At 49.7% G+C, this 19,043-nt stretch overlaps 16 non-coding genes across 16 annotated transcripts; 7 read left to right on the plus strand and 9 right to left on the minus strand.

Moving 5' to 3' along the window:
• Positions 1-1,769: 1,769 nt before the first annotated feature.
• Positions 1,770-1,853, minus strand: Trnal-uaa (transfer RNA leucine (anticodon UAA)). The gene has a single exon. It is a non-coding gene; the product is annotated as a tRNA-Leu (tRNA).
• A 683-nt stretch (positions 1,854-2,536) lies between these two features.
• Trnag-ccc (transfer RNA glycine (anticodon CCC)) lies at positions 2,537-2,608 on the plus strand. The gene has a single exon. It is a non-coding gene; the product is annotated as a tRNA-Gly (tRNA).
• A 1,219-nt stretch (positions 2,609-3,827) lies between these two features.
• Positions 3,828-3,911, minus strand: Trnal-uaa (transfer RNA leucine (anticodon UAA)). Its single transcript has one exon. It is a non-coding gene; the product is annotated as a tRNA-Leu (tRNA).
• A 1,974-nt stretch (positions 3,912-5,885) lies between these two features.
• Trnal-uaa (transfer RNA leucine (anticodon UAA)) lies at positions 5,886-5,969 on the minus strand. The gene has a single exon. It is a non-coding gene; the product is annotated as a tRNA-Leu (tRNA).
• Positions 5,970-6,652: 683 nt separating this feature from the next.
• Positions 6,653-6,724, plus strand: Trnag-ccc (transfer RNA glycine (anticodon CCC)). Its single transcript has one exon. It is a non-coding gene; the product is annotated as a tRNA-Gly (tRNA).
• A 1,219-nt stretch (positions 6,725-7,943) lies between these two features.
• Trnal-uaa (transfer RNA leucine (anticodon UAA)) lies at positions 7,944-8,027 on the minus strand. Its single transcript has one exon. It is a non-coding gene; the product is annotated as a tRNA-Leu (tRNA).
• Positions 8,028-8,710: 683 nt separating this feature from the next.
• On the plus strand, positions 8,711-8,782 carry Trnag-ccc (transfer RNA glycine (anticodon CCC)). The gene has a single exon. It is a non-coding gene; the product is annotated as a tRNA-Gly (tRNA).
• A 1,219-nt stretch (positions 8,783-10,001) lies between these two features.
• Trnal-uaa (transfer RNA leucine (anticodon UAA)) lies at positions 10,002-10,085 on the minus strand. Its single transcript has one exon. It is a non-coding gene; the product is annotated as a tRNA-Leu (tRNA).
• A 683-nt stretch (positions 10,086-10,768) lies between these two features.
• Positions 10,769-10,840, plus strand: Trnag-ccc (transfer RNA glycine (anticodon CCC)). Its single transcript has one exon. It is a non-coding gene; the product is annotated as a tRNA-Gly (tRNA).
• Positions 10,841-12,059: 1,219 nt separating this feature from the next.
• Trnal-uaa (transfer RNA leucine (anticodon UAA)) lies at positions 12,060-12,143 on the minus strand. The gene has a single exon. It is a non-coding gene; the product is annotated as a tRNA-Leu (tRNA).
• Positions 12,144-12,826: 683 nt separating this feature from the next.
• On the plus strand, positions 12,827-12,898 carry Trnag-ccc (transfer RNA glycine (anticodon CCC)). Its single transcript has one exon. It is a non-coding gene; the product is annotated as a tRNA-Gly (tRNA).
• Positions 12,899-14,117: 1,219 nt separating this feature from the next.
• Trnal-uaa (transfer RNA leucine (anticodon UAA)) lies at positions 14,118-14,201 on the minus strand. The gene has a single exon. It is a non-coding gene; the product is annotated as a tRNA-Leu (tRNA).
• A 683-nt stretch (positions 14,202-14,884) lies between these two features.
• On the plus strand, positions 14,885-14,956 carry Trnag-ccc (transfer RNA glycine (anticodon CCC)). Its single transcript has one exon. It is a non-coding gene; the product is annotated as a tRNA-Gly (tRNA).
• Positions 14,957-16,175: 1,219 nt separating this feature from the next.
• Trnal-uaa (transfer RNA leucine (anticodon UAA)) lies at positions 16,176-16,259 on the minus strand. Its single transcript has one exon. It is a non-coding gene; the product is annotated as a tRNA-Leu (tRNA).
• Positions 16,260-16,942: 683 nt separating this feature from the next.
• Positions 16,943-17,014, plus strand: Trnag-ccc (transfer RNA glycine (anticodon CCC)). The gene has a single exon. It is a non-coding gene; the product is annotated as a tRNA-Gly (tRNA).
• A 1,390-nt stretch (positions 17,015-18,404) lies between these two features.
• Positions 18,405-18,488, minus strand: Trnal-uaa (transfer RNA leucine (anticodon UAA)). Its single transcript has one exon. It is a non-coding gene; the product is annotated as a tRNA-Leu (tRNA).
• Positions 18,489-19,043: the final 555 nt, after the last annotated feature.

Here is a 19,043-nt window from a genome sequence, read left to right on the forward strand (position 1 = left end):
CCATCTGTCGTAAGTGGAACGAGCAGAACTGTAGTTATCAACATTCACATTGACGCAGAGAAAACAAAAAACGACAGAAAAGGCCGTTCCCTAGCAACGGCTACGCTGTGCATTTCGCCCTCAGGGGAAGCTAATGATATGCTCCAGGCGAGCATCAAACTAACCAACTTAATATTGTGATACTTAGGTGCTTTCTACTTCTGGATTGGCACACATATGCTGAATCGACTCTGGATCATCAGTAAGTACGTCACATTAGATATTTGTTTTATCGCCCTGCTGTAAATTAAATGGCAGTTTTTCAACGGCTGTCAGTTCTGCTTCTAGTTACGCTACATCGCCCTAGCAGCACCTACGCACTGCGTTCAGATGTGCTCACCTCCGCTCTGGCGTTGAGCGCCTACAGCGCCATCGCCTTCGGCCTCTGATGGCAGGAGGGTAGCCGATATATCAGGGCGTGGGTGGGACGCAGCACAACGCGGTAGTGGTGTAACGATCAGCATGGTTGCTTCCCAAGCAGTTGATCCGGGTTAGATTCCCGGCCACCGCACAAAAGGTACTTTTTTCTTCTACGGGTATTCCACGTACCGAAAAGCCATCTTCGAAACTGTGAAGTGTCGCGGTACGAATAGTTTTCCTTCGCCCCTCGTCTCAGTCCGTGCTGCCAGGGCGCTAGTCTGCGGTTTCGTTTCTCAGCGTCGTGTGTCTCCATGTGTCGACTTGTCTCGACTTTGCTCGGCTGACGCGAAAGCTGACGCTTGGAAATGGGCATATATGTAGAGGGCAGGCGCGAGAAACGACTGGGAGAGACCAAAAAACGACAAACACAAGACAGAACCTTTCATTGCTCGGCTGACGCGAAAGCTGACGCTTGGAAATGGGCATATACGTAGAGGGCAGGCGCGAGAAACGACTGGGAGAGACCAAAAAACGACAAACACACGACCGAACCTTTCATTTTATTGTGGCCACAGATTCGCCCCTTAGTGTACCGAGAGGCAAGAGTGGCGTCAGCGTGCGGGACCGCATCATTATCGCTAAGCAACCACGAAACCGAAGGAAAAATGCAAAATGAAAGACGCCAACAGCACGTCGAGTTCCCAGCCGAGAACGCATCCAAATACTAACCACGGCCAACGATTCTTGACGCCGGTGAACAGACGAGAACCGCTGCACTACGCGCGGTATCGCCGTTGGCGACAGTATCGCGCGACGTGTAGACATCTTACTTCTTGTGAAGATCGCTTGTTATTTACCTGGCAGTGTCTCGCTGGAGGAAGCATTCTCTTTTAGGGGAGAAAAATAAAATGGCACTTGGTGCGGTCGAATACGTGGCCTTTGTGTTCACAGCACGACGCTCTAACTTACTCAGCTTTCGAGCTACGCAATGTGGCACGTCTTCAGTCCAATACCCGATCCACCGTCTCATCCACCTTTATTACTGCCCTGACACTCATTTACACACATATCTGCTTTCGTTCACGTTTGCTCGCCTGATGCTTGGACCCCAAAAACCACAACACAAAGATATCGTAAATGCCGTGAGAATAATAAGACTCAGCAAACAAAAGGATGTTTGGCTACCAGGAATCGAATCCGGGCCTCGTGGCTGAAAGCCATGTCTCCTAACAGCTTTCCATTCTTTCTGACCGCCAGACAATCAGACTTGCAAGGCAAGCACCATAGTCACTGCCGTTTCTAGTAGTATCTGTGGAACCTGTTCTTCCCACATGTACGAAATTGGTAGTTTTGGAATATTTAAAATGCATTGTCAGATGTGGGGTTCGAACCCACGCTCCCCTCAGGGAACCAGAGCTTAAATCTGGCGCCTTAAACCGCTCGGCCAATCTGACGTGTGGGCGCATAGTGTCTACTACCGCCGTATCTAGGCATATCTCCACAGCCTGACGGCGAAGTTAGCGTGTTTTTTTCTTGTGTGAAGGAAATACGTTGGTTTTAGAGTATTTAAAACGAGTTGTCAGATGTGAGGTTGCACCCCACCCTCACTTTCGGGAACCACAGCTTAAATATGGTGCCTTACACCATTGTTTTCCGTCGCCATCTGTCGTAAGTGGAACGAGCAGAACTGTAGTTATCAACATTCACATTGACGCAGAGAAAACAAAAAACGACAGAAAAGGCCGTTCCCTAGCAACGGCTACGCTGTGCATTTCGCCCTCAGGGGAAGCTAATGATATGCTCCAGGCGAGCATCAAACTAACCAACTTAATATTGTGATACTTAGGTGCTTTCTACTTCTGGATTGGCACACATATGCTGAATCGACTCTGGATCATCAGTAAGTATGTCACATTAGATATTTGTTTTATCGCCCTGCTGTAAATTAAATGGCAGTTTTTCAACGGCTGTCAGTTCTGCTTCTAGTTACGCTACATCGCCCTAGCAGCACCTACGCACTGCGTTCAGATGTGCTCACCCCCGCTCTGGCGTTGAGCGCCTACAGCGCCATCGCCTTCGGCCTCTGATGGCAGGAGGGTAGCCGATATATCAGGGCGTGGGTGGGACGCAGCACAACGCGGTGGTGGTGTAACGATCAGCATGGTTGCTTCCCAAGCAGTTGATCCGGGTTCGATTCCCGGCCACCGCACAAAAGGTACTTTTTTCTTCTACGGGTATTCCACGTACCGAAACGCGATCTTCGAAACTGTGAAGTGTCGCGGTACGAATAGTTTTCCTTCGCCCCTCGTCTCAGTCCGTGCTGCCAGGGCGCTAGTCTGCGGTTTCGTTTCTCAGCGTCGTGTGTCTCCATGTGTCGACTTGTCTCGACTTTGCTCGGCTGACGCGAAAGCTGACGCTTGGAAATGGGCATATATGTAGAGGGCAGGCGCGAGAAACGACTGGGAGAGACCAAAAAACGACAAACACAAGACAGAACCTTTCATTGCTCGGCTGACGCGAAAGCTGACGCTTGGAAATGGGCATATACGTAGAGGGCAGGCGCGAGAAACGACTGGGAGAGACCAAAAAACGACAAACACACGACCGAACCTTTCATTTTATTGTGGCCACAGATTCGCCCCTTAGTGTACCGAGAGGCAAGAGTGGCGTCAGCGTGCGGGACCGCATCATTATCGCTAAGCAACCACGAAACCGAAGGAAAAATGCAAAATGAAAGACGCCAACAGCACGTCGAGTTCCCAGCCGAGAACGCATCCAAATACTAACCACGGCCAACGATTCTTGACGCCGGTGAACAGACGAGAACCGCTGCACTACGCGCGGTATCGCCGTTGGCGACAGTATCGCGCGACGTGTAGACATCTTACTTCTTGTGAAGATCGCTTGTTATTTACCTGGCAGTGTCTCGCTGGAGGAAGCATTCTCTTTTAGGGGAGAAAAATAAAATGGCACTTGGTGCGGTCGAATACGTGGCCTTTGTGTTCACAGCACGACGCTCTAACTTACTCAGCTTTCGAGCTACGCAATGTGGCACGTCTTCAGTCCAATACCCGATCCACCGTCTCATCCACCTTTATTACTGCCCTGACACTCATTTACACACATATCTGCTTTCGTTCACGTTTGCTCGCCTGATGCTTGGACCCCAAAAACCACAACACAAAGATATCGTAAATGCCGTGAGAATAATAAGACTCAGCAAACAAAAGGATGTTTGGCTACCAGGAATCGAATCCGGGCCTCGTGGCTGAAAGCCATGTCTCCTAACAGCTTTCCATTCTTTCTGACCGCCAGACAATCAGACTTGCAAGGCAAGCACCATAGTCACTGCCGTTTCTAGTAGTATCTGTGGAACCTGTTCTTCCCGCATGTACGAAATTGGTAGTTTTGGAATATTTAAAATGCATTGTCAGATGTGGGGTTCGAACCCACGCTCCCCTCAGGGAACCAGAGCTTAAATCTGGCGCCTTGAACCGCTCGGCCAATCTGACGTGTAGGCGCATAGTGTCTACTACCGCCGTTTCTAGGCATATCTCCACAGCCTGACGGCGAAGTTAGCGTGTTTTTTTCTTGTGTGAAGGAAATACGTTGGTTTTAGAGTATTTAAAACGAGTTGTCAGATGTGAGGTTGCACCCCACCCTCACTTTCGGGAACCACAGCTTAAATATGGTGCCTTACACCATTGTTTTCCGTCGCCATCTGTCGTAAGTGGAACGAGCAGAACTGTAGTTATCAACATTCACATTGACGCAGAGAAAACAAAAAACGACAGAAAAGGCCGTTCCCTAGCAACGGCTACGCTGTGCATTTCGCCCTCAGGGGAAGCTAATGATATGCTCCAGGCGAGCATCAAACTAACCAACTTAATATTGTGATACTTAGGTGCTTTCTACTTCTGGATTGGCACACATATGCTGAATCGACTCTGGATCATCAGTAAGTACGTCACATTAGATATTTGTTTTATCGCCCTGCTGTAAATTAAATGGCAGTTTTTCAACGGCTGTCAGTTCTGCTTCTAGTTACGCTACATCGCCCTAGCAGCACCTACGCACTGCGTTCAGATGTGCTCACCTCCGCTCTGGCGTTGAGCGCCTACAGCGCCATCGCCTTCGGCCTCTGATGGCAGGAGGGTAGCCGATATATCAGGGCGTGGGTGGGACGCACCACAACGCGGTGGTGGTGTAACGATCAGCATGGTTGCTTCCCAAGCAGTTGATCCGGATTAGATTCCCGGCCACCGCACAAAAGGTACTTTTTTCTTCTACGGGTATTCCACGTACCGAAAAGCCATCTTCGAAACTGTGAAGTGTCGCGGTACGAATAGTTTTCCTTCGCCCATCGTCTCAGTCCGTGCTGCCAGGGCGCTAGTCTGCGGTTTCGTTTCTCAGCGTCGTGTGTCTCCATGTGTCGACTTGTCTCGACTTTGCTCGGCTGACGCGAAAGCTGACGCTTGGAAATGGGCATATATGTAGAGGGCAGGCGCGAGAAACGACTGGGAGAGACCAAAAAACGACAAACACAAGACAGAACCTTTCATTGCTCGGCTGACGCGAAAGCTGACGCTTGGAAATGGGCATATACGTAGAGGGCAGGCGCGAGAAACGACTGGGAGAGACCAAAAAACGACAAACACACGACAGAACCTTTCATTTTATTGTGGCCACAGATTCGCCCCTTAGTGTACCGAGAGGCAAGAGTGGCGTCAGCGTGCGGGACCGCATCATTATCGCTAAGCAACCACGAAACCGAAGGAAAAATGCAAAATGAAAGACGCCAACAGCACGTCGAGTTCCCAGCCGAGAACGCATCCAAATACTAACCACGGCCAACGATTCTTGACGCCGGTGAACAGACGAGAACCGCTGCACTACGCGCGGTATCGCCGTTGGCGACAGTATCGCGCGACGTGTAGACATCTTACTTCTTGTGAAGATCGCTTGTTATTTACCTGGCAGTGTCTCGCTGGAGGAAGCATTCTCTTTTAGGGGAGAAAAATAAAATGGCACTTGGTGCGGTCGAATACGTGGCCTTTGTGTTCACAGCACGACGCTCTAACTTACTCAGCTTTCGAGCTACGCAATGTGGCACGTCTTCAGTCCAATACCCGATCCACCGTCTCATCCACCTTTATTACTGCCCTGACACTCATTTACACACATATCTGCTTTCGTTCACGTTTGCTCGCCTGATGCTTGGACCCCAAAAACCACAACACAAAGATATCGTAAATGCCGTGAGAATAATAAGACTCAGCAAACAAAAGGATGTTTGGCTACCAGGAATCGAATCCGGGCCTCGTGGCTGAAAGCCATGTCTCCTAACAGCTTTCCATTCTTTCTGACCGCCAGACAATCAGACTTGCAAGGCAAGCACCATAGTCACTGCCGTTTCTAGTAGTATCTGTGGAACCTGTTCTTCCCGCATGTACGAAATTGGTAGTTTTGGAATATTTAAAATGCATTGTCAGATGTGGGGTTCGAACCCACGCTCCCCTCAGGGAACCAGAGCTTAAATCTGGCGCCTTAAACCGCTCGGCCAATCTGACGTGTAGGCGCATAGTGTCTACTACCGCCGTTTCTAGGCATATCTCCACAGCCTGACGGCGAAGTTAGCGTGTTTTTTTCTTGTGTGAAGGAAATACGTTGGTTTTAGAGTATTTAAAACGAGTTGTCAGATGTGAGGTTGCACCCCACCCTCACTTTCGGGAACCACAGCTTAAATATGGTGCCTTACACCATTGTTTTCCGTCGCCATCTGTCGTAAGTGGAACGAGCAGAACTGTAGTTATCAACATTCACATTGACGCAGAGAAAACAAAAAACGACAGAAAAGGCCGTTCCCTAGCAACGGCTACGCTGTGCATTTCGCCCTCAGGGGAAGCTAATGATATGCTCCAGGCGAGCATCAAACTAACCAACTTAATATTGTGATACTTAGGTGCTTTCTACTTCTGGATTGGCACACATATGCTGAATCGACTCTGGATCATCAGTAAGTACGTCACATTAGATATTTGTTTTATCGCCCTGCTGTAAATTAAATGGCAGTTTTTCAACGGCTGTCAGTTCTGCTTCTAGTTACGCTACATCGCCCTAGCAGCACCTACGCACTGCGTTCAGATGTGCTCACCTCCGCTCTGGCGTTGAGCGCCTACAGCGCCATCGCCTTCGGCCTCTGATGGCAGGAGGGTAGCCGATATATCAGGGCGTGGGTGGGACGCAGCGCAACGCGGTGGTGGTGTAACGATCAGCATGGTTGCTTCCCAAGCAGTTGATCCGGGTTCGATTCCCGGCCACCGCACAAAAGGTACTTTTTTCTTCTACGGGTATTCCACGTACCGAAACGCGATCTTCGAAACTGTGAAGTGTCGCGGTACGAATAGTTTTCCTTCGCCCCTCGTCTCAGTCCGTGCTGCCAGGGCGCTAGTCTGCGGTTTCGTTTCTCAGCGTCGTGTGTCTCCATGTGTCGACTTGTCTCGACTTTGCTCGGCTGACGCGAAAGCTGACGCTTGGAAATGGGCATATATGTAGAGGGCAGGCGCGAGAAACGACTGGGAGAGACCAAAAAACGACAAACACAAGACAGAACCTTTCATTGCTCGGCTGACGCGAAAGCTGACGCTTGGAAATGGGCATATACGTAGAGGGCAGGCGCGAGAAACGACTAGGAGAGACCAAAAAACGACAAACACACGACCGAACCTTTCATTTTATTGTGGCCACAGATTCGCCCCTTAGTGTACCGAGAGGCAAGAGTGGCGTCAGCGTGCGGGACCGCATCATTATCGCTAAGCAACCACGAAACCGAAGGAAAAATGCAAAATGAAAGACGCCAACAGCACGTCGAGTTCCCAGCCGAGAACGCATCCAAATACTAACCACGGCCAACGATTCTTGACGCCGGTGAACAGACGAGAACCGCTGCACTACGCGCGGTATCGCCGTTGGCGACAGTATCGCGCGACGTGTAGACATCTTACTTCTTGTGAAGATCGCTTGTTATTTACCTGGCAGTGTCTCGCTGGAGGAAGCATTCTCTTTTAGGGGAGAAAAATAAAATGGCACTTGGTGCGGTCGAATACGTGGCCTTTGTGTTCACAGCACGACGCTCTAACTTACTCAGCTTTCGAGCTACGCAATGTGGCACGTCTGCAGTCCAATACCCGATCCACCGTCTCATCCACCTTTATTACTGCCCTGACACTCATTTACACACATATCTGCTTTCGTTCACGTTTGCTCGCCTGATGCTTGGACCCCAAAAACCACAACACAAAGATATCGTAAATGCCGTGAGAATAATAAGTCTCAGCAAACAAAAGGATGTTTGGCTACCAGGAATCGAATCCGGGCCTCGTGGCTGAAAGCCATGTCTCCTAATAGCTTTCCATTCTTTCTGACCGCCAGACAATCAGACTTGCAAGGCAAGCACCATAGTCACTGCCGTTTCTAGTAGTATCTGTGGAACCTGTTCTTCCCGCATGTACGAAATTGGTAGTTTTGGAATATTTAAAATGCATTGTCAGATGTGGGGTTCGAACCCACGCTCCCCTCAGGGAACCAGAGCTTAATTCTGGCGCCTTAGACCGCTCGGCCAATCTGACGTATGGGCGCATAGTGTCTACTACCGCCGTTTCTAGGCATATCTCCACAGCCTGACGGCGAAGTTAGCGTGTTTTTTTCTTGTGTGAAGGAAATACGTTGGTTTTAGAGTATTTAAAACGAGTTGTCAGATGTGAGGTTGCACCCCACCCTCACTTTCGGGAACCACAGCTTAAATATGGTGCCTTACACCATTGTTTTCCGTCGCCATCTGTCGTAAGTGGAACGAGCAGAACTGTAGTTATCAACATTCACATTGACGCAGAGAAAACAAAAAACGACAGAAAAGGCCGTTCCCTAGCAACGGCTACGCTGTGCATTTCGCCCTCAGGGGAAGCTAATGATATGCTCCAGGCGAGCATCAAACTAACCAACTTAATATTGTGATACTTAGGTGCTTTCTACTTCTGGATTGGCACACATATGCTGAATCGACTCTGGATCATCAGTAAGTACGTCACATTAGATATTTGTTTTATCGCCCTGCTGTAAATTAAATGGCAGTTTTTCAACGGCTGTCAGTTCTGCTTCTAGTTACGCTACATCGCCCTAGCAGCACCTACGCACTGCGTTCAGATGTGCTCACCTCCGCTCTGGCGTTGAGCGCCTACAGCGCCATCGCCTTCGGCCTCTGATGGCAGGAGGGTAGCCGATATATCAGGGCGTGGGTGGGACGCAGCACAACGCGGTGGTGGTGTAACGATCAGCATGGTTGCTTCCCAAGCAGTTGATCCGGGTTCGATTCCCGGCCACCGCAGAAAAGGTACTTTTTTCTTCTACGGGTATTCCACGTACCGAAACGCGATCTTCGAAACTGTGAAGTGTCGCGGTACGAATAGTTTTCCTTCGCCCCTCGTCTCAGTCCGTGCTGCCAGGGCGCTAGTCTGCGGTTTCGTTTCTCAGCGTCGTGTGTCTCCATGTGTCGACTTGTCTCGACTTTGCTCGGCTGACGCGAAAGCTGACGCTTGGAAATGGGCATATATGTAGAGGGCAGGCGCGAGAAACGACTGGGAGAGACCAAAAAACGACAAACACAAGACAGAACCTTTCATTGCTCGGCTGACGCGAAAGCTGACGCTTGGAAATGGGCATATACGTAGAGGGCAGGCGCGAGAAACGACTAGGAGAGACCAAAAAACGACAAACACACGACCGAACCTTTCATTTTATTGTGGCCACAGATTCGCCCCTTAGTGTACCGAGAGGCAAGAGTGGCGTCAGCGTGCGGGACCGCATCATTATCGCTAAGCAACCACGAAACCGAAGGAAAAATGCAAAATGAAAGACGCCAACAGCACGTCGAGTTCCCAGCCGAGAACGCATCCAAATACTAACCACGGCCAACGATTCTTGACGCCGGTGAACAGACGAGAACCGCTGCACTACGCGCGGTATCGCCGTTGGCGACAGTATCGCGCGACGTGTAGACATCTTACTTCTTGTGAAGATCGCTTGTTATTTACCTGGCAGTGTCTCGCTGGAGGAAGCATTCTCTTTTAGGGGAGAAAAATAAAATGGCACTTGGTGCGGTCGAATACGTGGCCTTTGTGTTCACAGCACGACGCTCTAACTTACTCAGCTTTCGAGCTACGCAATGTGGCACGTCTGCAGTCCAATACCCGATCCACCGTCTCATCCACCTTTATTACTGCCCTGACACTCATTTACACACATATCTGCTTTCGTTCACGTTTGCTCGCCTGATGCTTGGACCCCAAAAACCACAACACAAAGATATCGTAAATGCCGTGAGAATAATAAGTCTCAGCAAACAAAAGGATGTTTGGCTACCAGGAATCGAATCCGGGCCTCGTGGCTGAAAGCCATGTCTCCTAATAGCTTTCCATTCTTTCTGACCGCCAGACAATCAGACTTGCAAGGCAAGCACCATAGTCACTGCCGTTTCTAGTAGTATCTGTGGAACCTGTTCTTCCCGCATGTACGAAATTGGTAGTTTTGGAATATTTAAAATGCATTGTCAGATGTGGGGTTCGAACCCACGCTCCCCTCAGGGAACCAGAGCTTAATTCTGGCGCCTTAGACCGCTCGGCCAATCTGACGTATGGGCGCATAGTGTCTACTACCGCCGTTTCTAGGCATATCTCCACAGCCTGACGGCGAAGTTAGCGTGTTTTTTTCTTGTGTGAAGGAAATACGTTGGTTTTAGAGTATTTAAAACGAGTTGTCAGATGTGAGGTTGCACCCCACCCTCACTTTCGGGAACCACAGCTTAAATATGGTGCCTTACACCATTGTTTTCCGTCGCCATCTGTCGTAAGTGGAACGAGCAGAACTGTAGTTATCAACATTCACATTGACGCAGAGAAAACAAAAAACGACAGAAAAGGCCGTTCCCTAGCAACGGCTACGCTGTGCATTTCGCCCTCAGGGGAAGCTAATGATATGCTCCAGGCGAGCATCAAACTAACCAACTTAATATTGTGATACTTAGGTGCTTTCTACTTCTGGATTGGCACACATATGCTGAATCGACTCTGGATCATCAGTAAGTACGTCACATTAGATATTTGTTTTATCGCCCTGCTGTAAATTAAATGGCAGTTTTTCAACGGCTGTCAGTTCTGCTTCTAGTTACGCTACATCGCCCTAGCAGCACCTACGCACTGCGTTCAGATGTGCTCACCTCCGCTCTGGCGTTGAGCGCCTACAGCGACATCGCCTTCGGCCTCTGATGGCAGGAGGGTAGCCGATATATCAGGGCGTGGGTGGGACGCAGCACAACGCGGTGGTGGTGTAACGATCAGCATGGTTGCTTCCCAAGCAGTTGATCCGGGTTCGATTCCCGGCCACCGCACAAAAGGTACTTTTTTCTTCTACGGGTATTCCACGTACCGAAACGCGATCTTCGAAACTGTGAAGTGTCGCGGTACGAATAGTTTTCCTTCGCCCCTCGTCTCAGTCCGTGCTGCCAGGGCGCTAGTCTGCGGTTTCGTTTCTCAGCGTCGTGTGTCTCCATGTGTCGACTTGTCTCGACTTTGCTCGGCTGACGCGAAAGCTGACGCTTGGAAATGGGCATATATGTAGAGGGCAGGCGCGAGAAACGACTGGGAGAGACCAAAAAACGACAAACACAAGACAGAACCTTTCATTGCTCGGCTGACGCGAAAGCTGACGCTTGGAAATGGGCATATACGTAGAGGGCAGGCGCGAGAAACGACTGGGAGAGACCAAAAAACGACAAACACACGACAGAACCTTTCATTTTATTGTGGCCACAGATTCGCCCCTTAGTGTACCGAGAGGCAAGAGTGGCGTCAGCGTGCGGGACCGCATCATTATCGCTAAGCAACCACGAAACCGAAGGAAAAATGCAAAATGAAAGACGCCAACAGCACGTCGAGTTCCCAGCCGAGAACGCATCCAAATACTAACCACGGCCAACGATTCTTGACGCCGGTGAACAGACGAGAACCGCTGCACTACGCGCGGTATCGCCGTTGGCGACAGTATCGCGCGACGTGTAGACATCTTACTTCTTGTGAAGATCGCTTGTTATTTACCTGGCAGTGTCTCGCTGGAGGAAGCATTCTCTTTTAGGGGAGAAAAAGAAAATGGCACTTGGTGCGGTCGAATACGTGGCCTTTGTGTTCACAGCACGACGCTCTAACTTACTCAGCTTTCGAGCTACGCAATGTGGCACGTCTGCAGTCCAATACCCGATCCACCGTCTCATCCACCTTTATTACTGCCCTGACACTCATTTACACACATATCTGCTTTCGTTCACGTTTGCTCGCCTGATGCTTGGACCCCAAAAACCACAACACAAAGATATCGTAAATGCCGTGAGAATAATAAGACTCAGCAAACAAAAGGATGTTCGGCTACCAGGAATCGAATCCGGGCCTCGTGGCTGAAAGCCATGTCTCCTAACAGCTTTCCATTCTTTCTGACCGCCAGACAATCAGACTTGCAAGGCAAGCACCATAGTCACTGCCGTTTCTAGTAGTATCTGTGGAACCTGTTCTTCCCGCATGTACGAAATTGGTAGTTTTGGAATATTTAAAATGCATTGTCAGATGTGGGGTTCGAACCCACGCTCCCCTCAGGGAACCAGAGCTTAATTCTGGCGCCTTAGACCGCTCGGCCAATCTGACGTATGGGCGCATAGTGTCTACTACCGCCGTTTCTAGGCATATCTCCACAGCCTGACGGCGAAGTTAGCGTGTTTTTTTCTTGTGTGAAGGAAATACGTTGGTTTTAGAGTATTTAAAACGAGTTGTCAGATGTGAGGTTGCACCCCACCCTCACTTTCGGGAACCACAGCTTAAATATGGTGCCTTACACCATTGTTTTCCGTCGCCATCTGTCGTAAGTGGAACGAGCAGAACTGTAGTTATCAACATTCACATTGACGCAGAGAAAACAAAAAACGACAGAAAAGGCCGTTCCCTAGCAACGGCTACGCTGTGCATTTCGCCCTCAGGGGAAGCTAATGATATGCTCCAGGCGAGCATCAAACTAACCAACTTAATATTGTGATACTTAGGTGCTTTCTACTTCTGGATTGGCACACATATGCTGAATCGACTCTGGATCATCAGTAAGTACGTCACATTAGATATTTGTTTTATCGCCCTGCTGTAAATTAAATGGCAGTTTTTCAACGGCTGTCAGTTCTGCTTCTAGTTACGCTACATCGCCCTAGCAGCACCTACGCACTGCGTTCAGATGTGCTCACCTCCGCTCTGGCGTTGAGCGCCTACAGCGCCATCGCCTTCGGCCTCTGATGGCAGGAGGGTAGCCGATATATCAGGGCGTGGGTGGGACGCAGCACAACGCGGTGGTGGTGTAACGATCAGCATGGTTGCTTCCCAAGCAGTTGATCCGGGTTCGATTCCCGGCCACCGCAGAAAAGGTACTTTTTTCTTCTACGGGTATTCCACGTACCGAAACGCGATCTTCGAAACTGTGAAGTGTCGCGGTACGAATAGTTTTCCTTCGCCCCTCGTCTCAGTCCGTGCTGCCAGGGCGCTAGTCTGCGGTTTCGTTTCTCAGCGTCGTGTGTCTCCATGTGTCGACTTGTCTCGACTTTGCTCGGCTGACGCGAAAGCTGACGCTTGGAAATGGGCATATATGTAGAGGGCAGGCGCGAGAAACGACTGGGAGAGACCAAAAAACGACAAACACAAGACAGAACCTTTCATTGCTCGGCTGACGCGAAAGCTGACGCTTGGAAATGGGCATATACGTAGAGGGCAGGCGCGAGAAACGACTGGGAGAGACCAAAAAACGACAAACACACGACAGAACCTTTCATTTTATTGTGGCCACAGATTCGCCCCTTAGTGTACCGAGAGGCAAGAGTGGCGTCAGCGTGCGGGACCGCATCATTATCGCTAAGCAACCACGAAACCGAAGGAAAAATGCAAAATGAAAGACGCCAACAGCACGTCGAGTTCCCAGCCGAGAACGCATCCAAATACTAACCACGGCCAACGATTCTTGACGCCGGTGAACAGACGAGAACCGCTGCACTACGCGCGGTATCGCCGTTGGCGACAGTATCGCGCGACGTGTAGACATCTTACTTCTTGTGAAGATCGCTTGTTATTTACCTGGCAGTGTCTCGCTGGAGGAAGCATTCTCTTTTAGGGGAGAAAAAGAAAATGGCACTTGGTGCGGTCGAATACGTGGCCTTTGTGTTCACAGCACGACGCTCTAACTTACTCAGCTTTCGAGCTACGCAATGTGGCACGTCTGCAGTCCAATACCCGATCCACCGTCTCATCCACCTTTATTACTGCCCTGACACTCATTTACACACATATCTGCTTTCGTTCACGTTTGCTCGCCTGATGCTTGGACCCCAAAAACCACAACACAAAGATATCGTAAATGCCGTGAGAATAATAAGACTCAGCAAACAAAAGGATGTTCGGCTACCAGGAATCGAATCCGGGCCTCGTGGCTGAAAGCCATGTCTCCTAACAGCTTTCCATTCTTTCTGTCCGCCAGACAATCAGACTTGCAAGGCAAGCACCATAGTCACTGCCGTTTCTAGTAGTATCTGTGGAACCTGTTCTTCCCGCATGTACGAAATTGGTAGTTTTGGAATATTTAAAATGCATTGTCAGATGTGGGGTTCGAACCCACGCTCCCCTCAGGGAACCAGAGCTTAATTCTGGCGCCTTAGACCGCTCGGCCAATCTGACGTATGGGCGCATAGTGTCTACTACCGCCGTTTCTAGGCATATCTCCACAGCCTGACGGCGAAGTTAGCGTGTTTTTTTCTTGTGTGAAGGAAATATGTTGGTTTTAGAGTATTTAAAACGAGTTGTCAGATGTGAGGTTGCACCCCACCCTCACTTTCGGGAACCACAGCTTAAATATGGTGCCTTACACCATTGTTTTCCGTCGCCATCTGTCGTAAGTGGAACGAGCAGAACTGTAGTTATCAACATTCACATTGACGCAGAGAAAACAAAAAACGACAGAAAAGGCCGTTCCCTAGCAACGGCTACGCTGTGCATTTCGCCCTCAGGGGAAGCTAATGATATGCTCCAGGCGAGCATCAAACTAACCAACTTAATATTGTGATACTTAGGTGCTTTCTACTTCTGGATTGGCACACATATGCTGAATCGACTCTGGATCATCAGTAAGTACGTCACATTAGATATTTGTTTTATCGCCCTGCTGTAAATTAAATGGCAGTTTTTCAACGGCTGTCAGTTCTGCTTCTAGTTACGCTACATCGCCCTAGCAGCACCTACGCACTGCGTTCAGATGTGCTCACCTCCGCTCTGGCGTTGAGCGCCTACAGCGCCATCGCCTTCGGCCTCTGATGGCAGGAGGGTAGCCGATATATCAGGGCGTGGGTGGGACGCAGCACAACGCGGTGGTGGTGTAACGATCAGCATGGTTGCTTCCCAAGCAGTTGATCCGGGTTCGATTCCCGGCCACCGCACAAAAGGTACTTTTTTCTTCTACGGGTATTCCACGTACCGAAACGCGATCTTCGAAACTGTGAAGTGTCGCGGTACGAATAGTTTTCCTTCGCCCCTCGTCTCAGTCCGTGCTGCCAGGGCGCTAGTCTGCGGTTTCGTTTCTCAGCGTCGTGTGTCTCCATGTGTCGACTTGTCTCGACTTTGCTCGGCTGACGCGAAAGCTGACGCTTGGAAATGGGCATATATGTAGAGGGCAGGCGCGAGAAACGACTGGGAGAGACCAAAAAACGACAAACACAAGACAGAACCTTTCATTGCTCGGCTGACGCGAAAGCTGACGCTTGGAAATGGGCATATACGTAGAGGGCAGGCGCGAGAAACGACTGGGAGAGACCAAAAAACGACAAACACACGACAGAACCTTTCATTTTATTGTGGCCACAGATTCGCCCCTTAGTGTACCGAGAGGCAAGAGTGGCGTCAGCGTGCGGGACCGCATCATTATCGCTAAGCAACCACGAAACCGAAGGAAAAATGCAAAATGAAAGACGCCAACAGCACGTCGAGTTCCCAGCCGAGAACGCATCCAAATACTAACCACGGCCAACGATTCTTGACGCCGGTGAACAGACGAGAACCGCTGCACTACGCGCGGTATCGCCGTTGGCGACAGTATCGCGCGACGTGTAGACATCTTACTTCTTGTGAAGATCGCTTGTTATTTACCTGGCAGTGTCTCGCTGGAGGAAGCATTCTCTTTTAGGGGAGAAAAATAAAATGGCACTTGGTGCGGTCGAATACGTGGCCTTTGTGTTCACAGCACGACGCTCTAACTTACTCAGCTTTCGAGCTACGCAATGTGGCACGTCTGCAGTCCAATACCCGATCCACCGTCTCATCCACCTTTATTACTGCCCTGACACTCATTTACACACATATCTTCTTTCGTTCACGTTTGCTCGCCTGATGCTTGGACCCCAAAAACCACAACACAAAGATATCGTAAATGCCGTGAGAATAATAAGACTCAGCAAACAAAAGGATGTTTGGCTACCAGGAATCGAATCCGGGCCTCGTGGCTGAAAGCCATGTCTCCTAACAGCTTTCCATTCTTTCTGACCGCCAGACAATCAGACTTGCAAGGCAAGCACCATAGTCACTGCCGTTTCTAGTAGTATCTGTGGAACCTGTTCTTCCCGCATGTACGAAATTGGTAGTTTTGGAATATTTAAAATGCATTGTCAGATGTGGGGTTCGAACCCACGCTCCCCTCAGGGAACCAGAGCTTAATTCTGGCGCCTTAGACCGCTCGGCCAATCTGACGTATGGGCGCATAGTGTCTACTACCGCCGTTTCTAGGCATATCTCCACAGCCTGACGGCGAAGTTAGCGTGTTTTTTTCTTGTGTGAAGGAAATACGTTGGTTTTAGAGTATTTAAAACGAGTTGTCAGATGTGAGGTTGCACCCCACCCTCACTTTCGGGAACCACAGCTTAAATATGGTGCCTTACACCATTGTTTTCCGTCGCCATCTGTCGTAAGTGGAACGAGCAGAACTGTAGTTATCAACATTCACATTGACGCAGAGAAAACAAAAAACGACAGAAAAGGCCGTTCCCTAGCAACGGCTACGCTGTGCATTTCGCCCTCAGGGGAAGCTAATGATATGCTCCAGGCGAGCATCAAACTAACCAACTTAATATTGTGATACTTAGGTGCTTTCTACTTCTGGATTGGCACACATATGCTGAATCGACTCTGGATCATCAGTAAGTACGTCACATTAGATATTTGTTTTATCGCCCTGCTGTAAATTAAATGGCAGTTTTTCAACGGCTGTCAGTTCTGCTTCTAGTTACGCTACATCGCCCTAGCAGCACCTACGCACTGCGTTCAGATGTGCTCACCTCCGCTCTGGCGTTGAGCGCCTACAGCGCCATCGCCTTCGGCCTCTGATGGCAGGAGGGTAGCCGATATATCAGGGCGTGGGTGGGACGCAGCACAACGCGGTGGTGGTGTAACGATCAGCATGGTTGCTTCCCAAGCAGTTGATCCGGGTTCGATTCCCGGCCACCGCACAAAAGGTACTTTTTCTTCTACGGGTATTCCACGTACCGAAACGCGATCTTCGAAACTGTGAAGTGTCGCGGTACGAATAGTTTTCCTTCGCCCCTCGTCTCAGTCCGTGCTGCCAGGGCGCTAGTCTGCGGTTTCGTTTCTCAGCGTCGTGTGTCTCCATGTGTCGACTTGTCTCGACTTTGCTCGGCTGACGCGAAAGCTGACGCTTGGAAATGGGCATATATGTAGAGGGCAGGCGCGAGAAACGACTGGGAGAGACCAAAAAACGACAAACACAAGACAGAACCTTTCATTGCTCGGCTGACGCGAAAGCTGACGCTTGGAAATGGGCATATACGACTTGTCTCGACTTTGCTCGGCTGACGCGAAAGCTGACGCTTGGAAATGGGCATATATGTAGAGGGCAGGCGCGAGAAACGACTGGGAGAGACCAAAAAACGACAAACACAAGACAGAACCTTTCATTGCTCGGCTGACGCGAAAGCTGACGCTTGGAAATGGGCATATACGTAGAGGGCAGGCGCGAGAAACGACTGGGAGAGACCAAAAAACGACAAACACACGACAGAACCTTTCATTTTATTGTGGCCACAGATTCGCCCCTTAGTGTACCGAGAGGCAAGAGTGGCGTCAGCGTGCGGGACCGCATCATTATCGCTAAGCAACCACGAAACCGAAGGAAAAATGCAAAATGAAAGACGCCAACAGCACGTCGAGTTCCCAGCCGAGAACGCATCCAAATACTAACCACGGCCAACGATTCTTGACGCCGGTGAACAGACGAGAACCGCTGCACTACGCGCGGTATCGCCGTTGGCGACAGTATCGCGCGACGTGTAGACATCTTACTTCTTGTGAAGATCGCTTGTTATTTACCTGGCAGTGTCTCGCTGGAGGAAGCATTCTCTTTTAGGGGAGAAAAATAAAATGGCACTTGGTGCGGTCGAATACGTGGCCTTTGAGTTCACAGCACGACGCTCTAACTTACTCAGCTTTCGAGCTACGCAATGTGGCACGTCTGCAGTCCAATACCCGATCCACCGTCTCATCCACCTTTATTACTGCCCTGACACTCATTTACACACATATCTGCTTTCGTTCACGTTTGCTCGCCTGATGCTTGGACCCCAAAAACCACAACACAAAGATATCGTAAATGCCGTGAGAATAATAAGACTCAGCAAACAAAAGGATGTTTGGCTACCAGGAATCGAATCCGGGCCTCGTGGCTGAAAGCCATGTCTCCTAACAGCTTTCCATTCTTTCTGACCGCCAGACAATCAGACTTGCAAGGCAAGCACCATAGTCACTGCCGTTTCTAGTAGTATCTGTGGAACCTGTTCTTCCCGCATGTACGAAATTGGTAGTTTTGGAATATTTAAAATGCATTGTCAGATGTGGGGTTCGAACCCACGCTCCCCTCAGGGAACCAGAGCTTAATTCTGGCGCCTTAGACCGCTCGGCCAATCTGACGTATGGGCGCATAGTGTCTACTACCGCCGTTTCTAGGCATATCTCCACAGCCTGACGGCGAAGTTAGCGTGTTTTTTTCTTGTGTGAAGGAAATACGTTGGTTTTAGAGTATTTAAAACGAGTTGTCAGATGTGAGGTTGCACCCCACCCTCACTTTCGGGAACCACAGCTTAAATATGGTGCCTTACACCATTGTTTTCCGTCGCCATCTGTCGTAAGTGGAACGAGCAGAACTGTAGTTATCAACATTCACATTGACGCAGAGAAAACAAAAAACGACAGAAAAGGCCGTTCCCTAGCAACGGCTACGCTGTGCATTTCGCCCTCAGGGGAAGCTAATGATATGCTCCAGGCGACATCAAACTAACCAACTTAATATTGTGATACTTAGGTGCTTTCTACTTCTGGATTGGCACACATATGCTGAATCGACTCTGGATCATCAGTAAGTACGTCACATTAGATATTTGTTTTATCGCCCTGCTGTAAATTAAATGGCAGTTTTTCAACGGCTGTCAGTTCTGCTTCTAGTTACGCTACATCGCCCTAGCAGCA

This window comes from Schistocerca cancellata, chromosome 2 (assembly GCF_023864275.1).
Source record: "Schistocerca cancellata isolate TAMUIC-IGC-003103 chromosome 2, iqSchCanc2.1, whole genome shotgun sequence".
NCBI classification, from domain to species: Eukaryota; Metazoa; Arthropoda; class Insecta; order Orthoptera; family Acrididae; genus Schistocerca; species Schistocerca cancellata.